Source organism: Myotis brandtii, unplaced genomic scaffold (assembly GCF_000412655.1).
Source record: "Myotis brandtii unplaced genomic scaffold, ASM41265v1 scaffold115, whole genome shotgun sequence".
NCBI classification, from domain to species: domain Eukaryota; kingdom Metazoa; phylum Chordata; class Mammalia; order Chiroptera; family Vespertilionidae; genus Myotis; species Myotis brandtii.
The window spans coordinates 15,217,549-15,231,747 of NW_005353967.1; positions in this window are offsets into that span (position 1 = coordinate 15,217,549).

Here is a 14,199-nt window from a genome sequence, read left to right on the forward strand (position 1 = left end):
AGGGCCCAGTGGCTCAGCCTCCCCAATTACCTGAGGTGGACACTCTTGGTGCACCCCCTTGTGGGCTTTGTGCACAGTCTTGTTGTAGTTAAGCCTTGATTGTTGTAGGTAACACTGGGAGGATTTGACCTCCAGGCCAATTGGCTGTGAGAATCAGCTGTGTCTACGGTGGGAGAACTTCTGTGCTGAAGACACCCTTATGGGGCAAGACTTGCTTCAGTGGGGCTTTGGTGCTCACTGAGTCTGCCCCCTGAGTGTGTCCCTTATGGATCTGCGGAGTTGTAATTGGATGGTCCCACTCTGACCACCGGGTACACTGGCTCTTGGATCTAAGAAGGTGCTAATCTAGCCTCTGTCTGAGGCTACCCAGCAGAAGCCAGATGTAAAACAATGCAAGTTGCCCTGGGGCCTTGGGGCAGCTGCAGTTTGTTAAGTAATTTTCAGATTACAAAGGGCCGGGCCTTTCATGTGCAAAAGCCTCCGTGTACAGCTTGGGCGGGGTGGGCGCGGTCCCAGGGGATCAACAGGGTGGGCAGAGCGAGCAGTATGGCTGCTCTCAGTCCTGTCCTCAGAGGCCCCAGCAATCACTGTGTGTGCCTCCGAGAGAAAGCTGCCCTCGAGTTCTGACCGATGCCAGACAGTCCCGTTTCTCCCGTATGAGTCTGGGTCCCCAGAGACTCGCCTGGAACTGGAGCTCAGAGCCTGAGACTCCCTCCCGATTGAAAAAGACAATCGTGACCTCAGCCTCCAGCCCTCTCCACATGCACCTCCGCACCTTTGTATTTTACTTCCGCACCGCACCTCCTCTGAGTCTCGGTATGCTTTTCTCTTTCCTTCTAGTTGTAGAATTTCCACTCAGCCAGCCTTCCTGTGGTTCTGGATGATGTCTGTTCCGTCTTTTAGTTGTATTTTTGAAGTGGTTGTGCGAGGCAGCAATCTCCAGTGTTTACCTATGCCGCCATCTTGGTTTCTCCTCCTCTCTTCTTTCTTAAAATCCGGTAAGATTTCACCTGGCTGGCTTGGCTCAGTGGTTGAGCATCAACCAGTGAACCAGAAGGTTGCAGTTTGATTCCCTATCAGGGCACAAGCCTAGGTTGCGGGTTTGATCCCCAGTGAGGGGCATGCAGGAGGCAGCCAATCAATGATTCTCTCTCATCATTGATGTTTCTCTCTCTCTCCTCTTCCTCCTTTCTGAAATCAATAAAAATACATAGATCTTTAAAATGCGATAAGATTCCTCAGTCATTGTCTTTCATGATAAACCAACTATTTTATAGAATGTCCCACATTTGGGGTTCATCTACTGTTTTCTTACTATTGGATTCAGAAATACGCACTTTTGGAAGAAATACTATTATATTAGGAGACACATTATACCAACCTGTACTGTTATTAGCTATGTCAACTTAATTAAGATGCTATCTACCATGTTTCTTGAATGTGTCATTTTTATTTCCCCCTTTGTAATTATGTAATAAGTATCTTATGGGCCAATACTTTGAAATTATGCAACTATCCTATTTCTCACTAAACTTTCGTCCTCTAATATTAGCATTTATTTATTATTCTTTCCTGAATCAATTGTAACTATGTGGATTGCCAAATTGGTTTTTCTACATTTTTTGTTGTCACTGTAAGGAAGAGCTTTCTTTACCTACTGTTTATTTATTTATGTCAATATCAATAAGTGTATCCTTAAAGAATCCTGGCTTTCTATATGTCAAATTAAAATTTGGTAATTTTAAGCATAGGATTTTCTTTTCTCCTCTTTTCTGCCTTTTCCCTCCCCATCTCTTCTCTCCCACCCACAGGCTTCAGCGGGCATTTATTTGCTTCAGAGGTGGGCTCAAAGAACTAAAGTAAATAAAAAATCCAGTTGGATTTCTGAATAATTTTTTCTAACCTCTGATATCAACTGTACCTTGATACCTTGTATCCTAGGGACTAAATTTTTAAAAGTATTTACCACTGATTTATCTTGTATTGATTAGCAACAGAAAGAAAGAGGTGAGAAAGAAAATTGGTTACTATATGTATTTTTTAAAATATATTTTTATTGATTTCAGAGAGGAAGGGAGAGGGAGAGAGAGATAGAAACATTAATGATTAAAATCACTGATCGGTTGCCTCCTGCACGCCCCACACTGGGGATCAAGCCCGCAACCCGGGCATGTGCCCTGACCTGGAATCGAACCATGACCTCCTGGTTCATAGGTCGATGTTCAACTACTGAGCCATGCCTGCTGGGCCTATATATATTAATAACAAGGCAAGGAAAAGACCCTGGGGGGCTGCTACAATAATTTTTCTTTTTTGCAACTCGTTAGAACACAAGTTGATATGTGTAACATCCTTCCTCCCCTACTCATCCATGTTCTCTTTCAGCTTGTGCCTCGGCATGTTGGACTTCTTCAGCTGGTAAGGTTAACCATACTTCTTTTCCAAAGCTATATTCGGTAGTTGGTCAGTATAGCAGGTACAGTTGGTGCCCACCCACATCCTCTGCAAAACCAGTTAGCCATCCCCCAGCTGATGAAGTGTAGGCTGATAACAGCCCACAGTTGGGTCCTTCTCCTGAGCATTGCCCTTGACTGATAAGCACTGCCTCACCCAACACATGTCCCAAAAGAACAGAATCCATGCCAGCAGTCCCCCACCCCGTCACTCACAGTCACCCACTTGGGGAAGGTGTGCTTCCTGTTCCAACTGTAGGTTCTGTGGATGTAGAGGTCTTGTTTCCCAGAGAGGAGTTACTTCCACAGGGAACCCAGGAAATTTCATTAAACTTAAAAGCGACCACTGCTACTGAGTCACTTGAGGCTTTTCAAGCCAGTAGACCAGCAGGCAAGGGCACATGGCTCGGTTGCAGGCTCCATCCCCAATTTCTGGCCCTGGTGGGGGTGGAGGGGAGGGAACATGAGGGAGGCAACCAATCCATGTGTCTCTCTCACATCAATGATTCTGTCTCTCCCCGTCCCTTCCACTCTCTCTATAAATCAATGGGAAAATATCCTCCGGTGAGGATTAACAACAACAACAAAAAGTGTTATTTATTTGACTGGCCAATTGGTTCTGGCTGTTCGTTGCTGGGAGCTCAGCAGGGAACGTGTTCCTTGGGTCTCAGTTCCTGACTATATGAACCTCTCCATGGGCTATGGGCTTCTTCCCAGCACAGTGGTTGGGTTTCAAGATCAAGTGTCCTGTTGTACTGCTTTTTATGAGCTAGCTTCTAAAGTCACATAACATTATTTTTACTGTGGTCACAACCCTGCCCAGATTTAAGGAGGAAACACAGATCTCACCTCTCCTTGGGGAAAAATACGTTCTGTCACAAGGAAATAGGCTTGCTGTAAACTTGCCTCTCTCATATGACCTGCGACATAGTCTGCTGAGTTACCGGTGACCCTGCACACCTGGAAAGGACCTGGGAGCCATTGCCACCCGCTTGTTTCACAGTGCTTTGGGAATTTTCCATTAGAGGAGAAGCCAGTGCATACTTGCCCACACACCTACCTGGAAGCCACCACCACTACTGACTCATTGCAACTGTCACAGAGTTTTCAGGTTTAAATCCTACCTCATGAACTTATGGACTGTGTGACCTTTCTGTGTCTCAGTTTCTTCAACTGTAAACTGAAGATAATAAAGCCGACTTCAGGAGACTGCATGAAGATTAAATGAGTTAATTCACGTAAAGGCTCAGAATAGTTGTTAACCTAAAGAGGATTCCACCCCAGGGACAGACTACTCTCCTTTGTGCCCATCTGCCCATGTTTCCAGGATGAACTAAAATTGCTTCTGGCCAGAAAGGACCTTCCAAGTGTTAGGGTCCAAGTAGCATCAACCAAAGAGTCACCTGGAGGAGATCTGGGGCGGACCATCCTCCACTAGACAGCCCTCTCCCCTGGCCTGTGAGACGGGAAAATGCTCACCTGGATCCTTCTGCTTCTGGCCACCTGCGGAAGACATGTGCTACCCCAGCCACTCACTGTCCTCCATCCAGAGGCAGGGGACCTGCTGGGCTGCTCCTCTCTTTCAAAGCAGGAGAGGAAAACCAGAAAGGGTGCTTCCAGCAGACCATATAGTAAGGAATTTTCAAAAAGATAAAAGAAATGGGAATCAATTGGCAGAGCAGAAGAACCTAAAAACGCTTATAGGGAACAGGGCACTTGAGCAGTTAACAAAAGAGAGAAACAATTGAGCCACACTCCTAAAACCCTACCAACTTGCCAACTCCTAGAGTTGCTTCTGCAGCAGCTGGCTCTGCTGTATGGGCTCAGATGACAGCCACAGGTACAGCTTTTGAATTAGTTGTTTATCACAGCAGACTCAGAGCAGTGGTGTGCTAAATCCAGGCTCCTGCGAGTCTATGTGCACAACTCTTCCCAACTCCCATTCAGTGATCTTCTGTTGCCAGCTTGAAATTGGCCAAGGTAGGAGAATTTATACTATGAAATTCAGCGAATACTGCAAATCAAGGCTTCCTTCCGCCACTTCAGAGCTGGCTGTTAAATATTTACCAGCATATCACTGCTCCAGCGTTAGCTAAGATTAAAGAAAAAGGGCAATGCCCCAAGGGTCAGAAAAACCACACTAAGAAGAGAAATTACCTACATAGTTTGCCTATCCCTCCACAATCCCATGAGGCAGATTCCCGTAATCAAAACCTGCATTCACTGCCGGGTAAACAGGAGTTCTCATCTGAAGTGAAGAAATACATTCCAACCATGAACAAAGTCCAGTCTGGACTTGCACCTACAAATAGGAACAGAAAACCAAGAATCAACAAACATTTTTGGGAAACCAAGAATATAAAAGGAAGCACCAAATTCAACAAACAGAACTAGCTCACACTAAAAACATATGTAGAGTTAATAGAAACAGATTAAACATAGCTAGTATTACTTAATATATTACAGAGTTACTTAAAAGCATATCACATCCAAAAAATAGAGACAGCTGCTATGAAACAACCAAAATTGATGGAAATTTAAAAATGAGATTGGTAAACTGAATAGTTGGACTGAATATGCAATTATCAAGTTGGAAAACTGAGCTGAGAGATTCTTCCAAAATGGTATTCCAAAAAAAAAAAAGGAAGAAAGAAAAGAAAGGGAGAGAGGAGAGGAGAGGTTAGGGAGAGAGGGAGAGAGGGAGGGAGGGAGGTAGGGTGGGAAGAGAGAGCGAGAGAAAGAGAAGTAATGTCAAGAGACCTGAAGGATAGATATAACTAAAATTGTAAATATAGAACTTATAAAACTGTGAGACTAAAAGGGAGAAAAATTATCAAAGAACATTTCCCAGAACTAAAGAGGGACTTGGACTGAAAGGGCCTATTAAATGCCAGGCAGAATTTGTGCAAAATTATCTGCTGAAAATATGTAGATATTAACATGACAAACAAAAGTTAGGTCTTTCCTGCCTCTTTTATTTATTTATTTTTAAATATATATATTTATTTCAGAGAGGAAGAGAGAGGGAGAGACAGAAACATCAATGATGAGAGAGACTCATTGATTGGTTGCCTCCTGCACACCCCCCACTGGGGATCAAGCTCGCTACCCAGACATGTGCCCTTGACCAGAATCAAACCCGGGACCCCTCGGTCCGCAGGCTGACGCTCTATCCACTGCCAAACCGGCCAGGGCCTGCCTCTTCTTTTAGAAACCACCCATAAACAATAAGACTGAGAAACAGTAATGCCAACTCCATAGCTGATGAACTAGAAGGTAACTGAAGCTAAAATAGGAAGGAGGACTGACAAAAGCAGTGAATGTCAGAGATACAGAGAAGCATGGAGCCCAGAGCTACAGGCCTGGGGGAAAAGCCAGCAGAACCCATGACTTTAAAGTGCGTGGCTTCAGACAAAAATCAGTAATTTCCCTTTTGCAACAATAGAGTGACGTTCTGGTGGTGGAACTTCTCTGAACTTAGTTTGGAACCGAGAAAAAGCTGAGGAAGTAGATTTTAGCAAGAAATATCATAGACTAATCATTTTTTCAGGAAGTAGTCTGTTGTTCAGGGAGGGGGGTGGGGGAGAAAGACTGCATTGTGACATCCCTTGTCCTCAAGTAGGCTGCAGAGAAGAAAAACAAAGGAACTGACACACACACATAATCCTGGGTTATGGAAGCGTTTCTGCTGACTGTGATTACAGTCCTGGCCTCTCCATACAAAACTCGAGTAGATAACTAGTCTGGGGGCCGAAGGGGGCTCACTTTATTTAAAGTTGAGTAAGTAAACTTTTTTTTTGAATAGCTAGCATAACTGTAAAAAGAGACAAGAAGAATGAAAGGGTTTAAAAAAAAAAACACAGGCAAAACAAGTGGCAGATGAAGAATGAAGAATTCTCACCATGGAGCAGATAAAAATTGAGACCAAATTGTCATTAATTAAATTTAGAAAAATTATCTCTATAAAATTCATCTGTTTAAACAAGAGCACAAAGCAGAAATATAAGTGTTCAGGGATGATAAGATAAAAATATGAAGACAGGTTTTTCTTCATGTTGATGAAACCTGAGACAGCAGGGCCCAGGGAGAAGTGATAAGGCAATAAAATTGCAGATGTAAACATGATATTGCAAGCAGCACAAAGGAAAATAGGCATTGCTGAAAACACAGTGAGATAGGTGCACAGAGGGCAGGTGATGAAAGAAAAAAAACAATAAAATGAAAAAAAATTTTAAGCTACAAAAGGATCAGAGAGGAAAATTATAATTTTGAGAGACAAAAAATGAAAACTCTATTCAGGCCTGATTGGTGTCTTTTATTCTGAACACTAAAATAAGCTATTCAAGTGAACATATAAGTAATATTTAAGATCTATTTAAAATATTCCAGAAATAAAAGACTTGTAACAACTTATTGAAGAAACACAACATATCATTGACAAAATCGGCTGTCCCATACCAAGTCTGTTCTCCCCTTCTTCCAAACAACCGAGACTAAGGCTAGAGTCCCTGAATCACTGGGTGGAGAAGTGTTGTCCTATGATTTGGAAAGTGTTATAGACTGTTACCCTAAAGAGAAATACATTCCTGTTTTGATACTATCATTTCATTTGGGAACTATCATAATTGGCTAGCCTGTCTTAACAGGGTCACAGAAAAAAATGGATGTGCAACATCCAAAATAAGATATATTGTCATAAATTTATTTGACTTCAAAGAAAAACAAACAACATTTTTTGGACAGGTGGGTTGAAAAAGTGATGTAACAAAGGAAAAATCATTCAGGCTAGCTTAAGATTTCTCTACAGGTTATTTACTGTGAGGAGACAGTAAAACAATTCTATAAAATCAAGGAAATAAAGTATGACAATAATTACACACAATTGATACTAATCAAATAGTCATTGAAGTAAAAAAGACAACAGAAAAACATTTTATTTTATTTTATTTTATTAGTATACACACGATTTAATACCTTTGGTGCTGATGTTTGTGTTTTCCCCAGTTCCACCACCATTTATTTTTTTTGAATCCTCACCTGAGGATATTTTCCCATTGATTTTTAGAGAGAGTGGAGGGGTGGGAGAGAGATAGAGAGAGAGAAACATTGACATGAGAGAGACACAACAATTGGTTGCCTCCTGCACGTACCCCGACCAGGGCCAGGGATGGAGCCTGCAACCCAGGAACGTGCCCTTGACCAGACTCAAACCTGGGACCCTTCAGTCCGTGGGCCAACACTCTACCCACTGAGCCAAACTGGCTAAGGCCCACCATCATTTTTAAAAAAATATATATTTTATTGATTTTTTACAGAGAGGAAGGGAGAGAGATAGAGAGTTAGAAACATCAATCAGCTGCCTCCTGCACATCTCCCACTGGGGATGTGCCTGCAACCCAGGTACATGCCCTTGACGGGAATCGAACCTGGGACCCTTCAGTCATCTGTCCACTGAGCCAAACCGGTTTCGGCTCACCATCATTTTTTAATGTCTGGGTAAAATTCTAATTTGTTTCTTTCAAGTTTAAGTTTATTTATCCCATTTTAAATAGGTAGCACAATCACATGGAATGAAATTCAAAAAGTGGTAAAGCCAGTCTTTTTATTCTCGTTACCTAGTTTCCCTCTTCAAAGGCAATTGCACTCGCTTCTCAACCTTTTGACTAAGATTAAATGCAAAGGCAGTCATAGTTACCAGTTTCTTACATATCTTTCCCAAGATAGCATATGCATACATAAGAAAATAAACACATAATCTGCCTAGATTTATATATATATGTATAAAATATTTCTGTATATATGTCAAATGTTTGTGACATATATGTTTGAATCTATTCACAAACACACACAAATATAATTTTACTACAGGCCCGGTGCACGACATTCGTGCACTCAGGGGGGATGTTCACCTCAGCCCTGCCTGTGCCCTTTAGCAGTCCAGGAGCCCTCGGACATCCTTAGCGCTGTGTCAGAGCGCCACCACCACTGCGCTTGCCAGCCATCAGCCCAGCTTGTGGCTGAGCGGCACTCCCCCTGTGGGAGCACACTGACCACCAGGGGGCAGCTCCTGCATTGAGCATCTGCCTCCTGGTGGTCAGTGAGTATCATAGTGACCGGTCATTCCTCAGTTTGGTCAATTTGCATATTACCCTTTTATTATATAGAATTTTTATGCAAATGAAAATATACTATACATTCTGTTCTACACCTTGCTTTCCCCCCCTTATTAATATATTTTGAATATCACATAGTGGTGTGCTGGTAAATATTTTATAACCAGCTGTCTTGTCCCTGTTATGCTCCACAGAGAAGCTAGGATGGTCCTTCTAAATATTAGGCTATGACACCCCTCTGCTGGGAGCCCTCTGATGGCCCCTTACTGCTCTTTGAACAACACCTGAAGGTTTCCTATGGCCTACAGGAAGGTGGCTGATCTGGCCCCTGACTTTTACCTTATTTCCTATAACTCTTACCCATTTGTTCTACTCAAGCCATGCCAACCTCATTGCTGCCTGGTACTTCTTCCTCCAGACATCGCATCATTTTCTCCTTTACTTCATTCACCTCCTCAGGCCATCTTTGAACATTCGCTCTACAATAGCTCCTCACCCACCTGTCACTCCCTGTTCCTCTTAATAACATTAATAGCTTGCACTTACTGAATTTACTCTATGCTAGGCACTATTCTAAGTGCTTTCAATATTTTATAATTTATGTATTTTAATATGTTTGTATTTATTTTAGAGAGAGAGGAAGGGGGAGAGAGAGAGAGAGAAACATTGATGTGAGAGGGAAATATCAATTGTTGCCTCTGGAACTCACAACCTGGTATGTGCCCTGACCAGGAATGAAACAGGCAACCTTTCGGTGCATGGAATGACACTCAACCAACTGAGCCACACTGGCCAGGGCATAAGTGCTTTTCATATTTTTTTTATTTTTACTTTTTAAATTGACTTTAGTGAGAGAGAAAGAGGGGGCGAGAGAGAAACATCGATGTGAGAGAGAAACACTGATGGGCTGCCTCCCATACACACCCTGACGGGGAATCCAACCAAAACCTGGGTATGTGCCCTGATCGGGAATCGAACCCAAGACCCTTCAGTGCCTGGGCAATGCTCCAACCAACCAAGTCACACTGGCCAGTGCACTTTCCATATTTTAAATCAGTTAATCCTTCCAACCCTTTGGGATAGGTGCTGTTATTATCCCCACTTTTCAGATGTACAAATGAGTCACACAAATTGTTAAGTAACTTCCCCAAAGGTCACAGAACTCATAAGTGTCAGAGCCAGGATTAAAACCCAGGCAGTTTAATACCAGAGCCATATTCTATATAATTTCTCATCTGCTATTTTTAAATACAATGTTATACTGCCCTTGCCCTGATTTTTTTTAGTATAGTACTTATCACTATACTATATTTCTACTGACATATATCAGACATTATACTATATATCTACTTATTTATTTTACAGTATTTTATTCTTGCCCATTATTCCTACTGGGCTGTAAGATTTCTTCTGAGGGCAAGACTTACCTGTTTTCTTCATTGCTCTATATCACACATCTAAAACAGTGCCAACACACAATTATTGAATGAGTGAATGACGGTATATATCTGTACATATCTATAGACACTTTTTCCCCCCAATATGGGAGCTCATGGATAAAGTGAAAAGTAGGAAATGATGTGATTTTAAGAGTAAAGAAAGGATGAATTCCACCCCCAACCACCAACCCAACCACATACACATGCAAAAATAAATAAATAAATAAATAAAACCAAGAAAGATGCTACAAAAAACAGTCTATAGGTTTTTATGGCAAAATAGAAACTTAATCTAAAGGATGGATCAGTGAATATGGAGGAAAAGAAATATAAGTGAGATTATGCAGAAGGTGACAGTTTAGCAACTTTTGTTGTTGTTGTTTGGAGGAGATATATTTGGAGATAGCTTTGAATAAGGGAAAGGAGTGGTTTTAGTTGGCATGTGGGAAGTGGGGAAGAAAAAAATAACATACAATTTTTTGGACCTAAATGAAAAACAAAAAAACAACTAACTGGTGACAGTTTATTCTTGAAACACTTTTTAAAAAAGTGTATCAAGACAAATGTCATCCAGAGGAATTGTAAGGCTCGAAATGAAATTTTACTTTCTTACTTTTGGATCTGGCTAGTTTGGCCCAGTCCAATTGACTCCCTGCAAATAGTTCATCAGAATTTTAGTAGTCTTTCTTAAGGATTTTGATAGAGAACATTGTAGTCATGTCTACAAGCTGACTTGGTTGTGTTTCCTTCTGCCTGTAAAAGGGGACTGGTTTTTAATACAATGACCAGATGTCCTGTTTAGGGTGGGACAGCCCTGGAATTTGATTAGAATCTGAGTTTTTAGACAATTATATTTCTAGCATGTTTCAGAACTGACCGTGAGGAGAAAGAAGACTTTATAAAACAGTAATATAAAAAATGTGCTTGAAATTTTTATAGGATCCTTATTAGTTAGCATTCAAATCCATTTATAGCACCTGGCTTAACAGAGACAATAAACAAAGAAGGGACTTCTTTTGGAAAGAATGTGACAACTGATGAACACCAGACCACGCTTAAAAAACAACACACATACATAAGAGCTCTCGGTGGATGAATCTAACTTTAACCCTTGACCCTCATTTTCCTTTGACCTCCTCTCTTGCTAAAGGCCCCACTTACTTTCCTTTGTAACATTTTCCTCATGCCTTTGTTAACAGTTGTTTAATACTGTTAATGTTTACCACAAGTTAACAGTAGCTTACCAATTACTACTTGTATGACCTTGGCAATGTACTTAATCTCCTGGAGCATGTTTCCTCATCTGTAAAAACTGGGATAATAATAGTAGTGGCCTTATAGGGCTGTTGTGAAGATTCACTGAGATAATACATAAAAGGTGCTTTTACCATGCAGAACTAAAGTTATGCACGCAATTATAGTTATTTTTTCCAATGAATTGATCATCCTAGGGAGTTAGCTGGTCCTAGAAGTACTGAGCTTCAGAAATTGCTCGGTACTCCACTATACCTCATGGGCTCCCAAACCACTGCACTAATTGAGGAAACTCCCAGTGAATCCAGGGTAATTTCCTGTAAAAAAAGAAAGAAAAGGAAAGAACACAAACTGAATTTTTTTGAGTTATCGTTCAGAACAGTGATTCATTTTTTTTTAATGTAATAAACTAGAGGCCCATTGCACAAAGAGATTCGTGCAATAGGCCTTCCTTCCCCTGGCTGCGGGCACTGGTTTTTCTCTGGCACCTGGGACCTAGGCCTTTGCTCCGGCCGGAGTGGAGAAGCCAAGCCTCTTCAGTCTTCAGTTGTCTTAAGTCTTCAGTTGTCTTCAGTCTTCAGTCTTCACTTGGGCCGGAGCCTTCAGTCTTCGCTCTGCGCCTGCATATGCAAATCAACCGCCATTTTTGTTGGGTTAATTTGCATACTCATCCTGATTGGCTGGCGGGCATAGTGGAGTGACACCAATTTGCATGTTTCTCTTTTATTAGTATAGATGTTTATTGATCACTAACTATAAGTGAATTATTCTTGTAGGTACATTATTTTGTAATTATCATCTCTATTATCTTCTTCATTATGGGTATATATAGATTTTAAATTTATTTTTTAATATATTTTTATTGATTTCAGAGAGGGAGAGGGAGAGGCAGAAACATCTATAATAATAAAAGTGTAATATGCTTATTAGACTGGACATCCTTCCAAGACAAAGCCACTGTGGTGGGGGCCAAGGCAGAAGCAAGGCAGAGGCGAGGCAGAGGTGATTGCTGCAGAGGCGGGGGCCAATCCCCTTGCATGAATTTTGTGCATTGGGCCTCTAGTCAATGATAAGAGCGAATCATTGATCCACGCTTCCTGCAAGCTCCACACTGGGGATAGAGCCTGGATCGAGCCTGCAACCACGCGCCCTGATGGATTGGGAATTGAACTGTGACTTCCTGGGTCATAGATCAAAGGGCAACCACTGAGCCATGCCAGCCGGGCAGATTTTTAATTTCTTAAGAGCAGAGACAGTCTTTTCATTGTATTAAAGACTCAATAATTGCCTATTGCCTGAATAAGAGGAGAGAGTTAGTGAAAGTCTTAAGGAAGATTTGGCTCAGTTATACTTATATTTAAATAAAAACAAAGAACAGTGATTGTTCTTTATATCTTACTATGTTATTACATTAAAATAAAATCTAATCTAATCTAATAATAGACAAACATGGTAATTGACCGTACCTTCGCTACACCTCCCATTGGCTAATCAGCGAGATATGCAAATTAACCACCAACAAAGATGGCGGTTAATTTGCATACGTAGGTGTGAAGCGGCGGAGCGAAGACTGAAGGCAGCTCCAGCCGGAGCAGCGAAGGTTTGAAGGCGGCTCCGGCTGGAGCAGCAAAGGCTTGAAGGCGGCTCCGGCCGGAGCAGCGAAGACTGAAGGCAGCTCCGGCCGGAGCGAAGGCCTGGGTCCCAGGTGCCGGAGGAAAACCGGTGCCGGCAGCCAGGGGAAGGGAAGGCCTATTGCATGAATCTTTTCGTGCAACAGGCCTCTAGTTGTTTAATAATTGTCATACTCTCAATACTCTAACACAAATACATTTTTCCATGTTTCTTTTTCTCCATTTACATGCATATTTTTACATATTTGTAATTTTAATGTATTTTCCATGTCACCTTCTGCCTTTCCACTTAATATTAATGGCAGACATTAATGTAAGTTTTTACAGTATCATCACCTTTATGACTTCCTGTAATTTAGAAATTTCTGTTTTCTGATTTTTGAAACCCATCTTGGGTTCTGTGCGATTACTAGCAATGTAAACCCTTGAACATTTGTAGGTGTTTTTGTGTTTCCTCCATGGACAGAAAGGTAAGAGAGTCCCTGGTAAAGCATATCACGTTCTGGAGGAAGAAATGATGCCACATCAGGGAACACACAGTCATTCCCAGGTGCACGTAGGAGAGAAAGGTATGCCTAGCAAGCTGCTCTGAACTGAGAAGAGTGTGTGGAGGGTGGGCTTTAGCTCCATTCTGCAGTTTGATTAACTTGTTCCTATCTCCCTTCCTGCCTGGATACTATCTGTGAAGCTTTTGCTTTTCTTTCTGTCTTGCATAAAGCGTTTGCTTTTAATATGCTGCTATTTGAGTAGGGAAAAACAAGAGAACACTAGACTTCAGGGGTCTGCCTGTTTCTCTTCTGCCTTTCCATGGAGCTTAGGTCTTTTGCCATTTGTTATTGTCAAGTGCAAGATGAGTAGAGAGAAGAACTACGGTGTCTGGCACAGGATGCTGAACCTTGAAGAAATTAGCAGGGAGCAGGAGAGGTTTATAGGAGCATCTCCTCTGCCATATTCCTCTTGGAAACAAGTGGAAGTACATTTGCAATGTTATATTAAAAATAATGGGAAAATGAGTTTTATTTTATTGCCAACTCTTCTGGGATAGAACTAGTTTTAAATGAAATAATGAGGAAATGACCTTTGTAACTAGATGTTCATTAATGTGCGGTGAGCTGTAAACCCAGGATTGGAAATGGGAGATCAAACTAAGGGATGAAAAGAGGGAAGTTCTCTGGGTGTTTTGCCCTCAATTCTTGGAGACAAGCCATATTTTGTAAACTAGAGAATTTAGATTTAGGTTATGTTGTGTTAATGTCCCCTCTCTTATTTGCCACCACTTACCAAGTTATGCTTGAGCAGTCCAGGTATG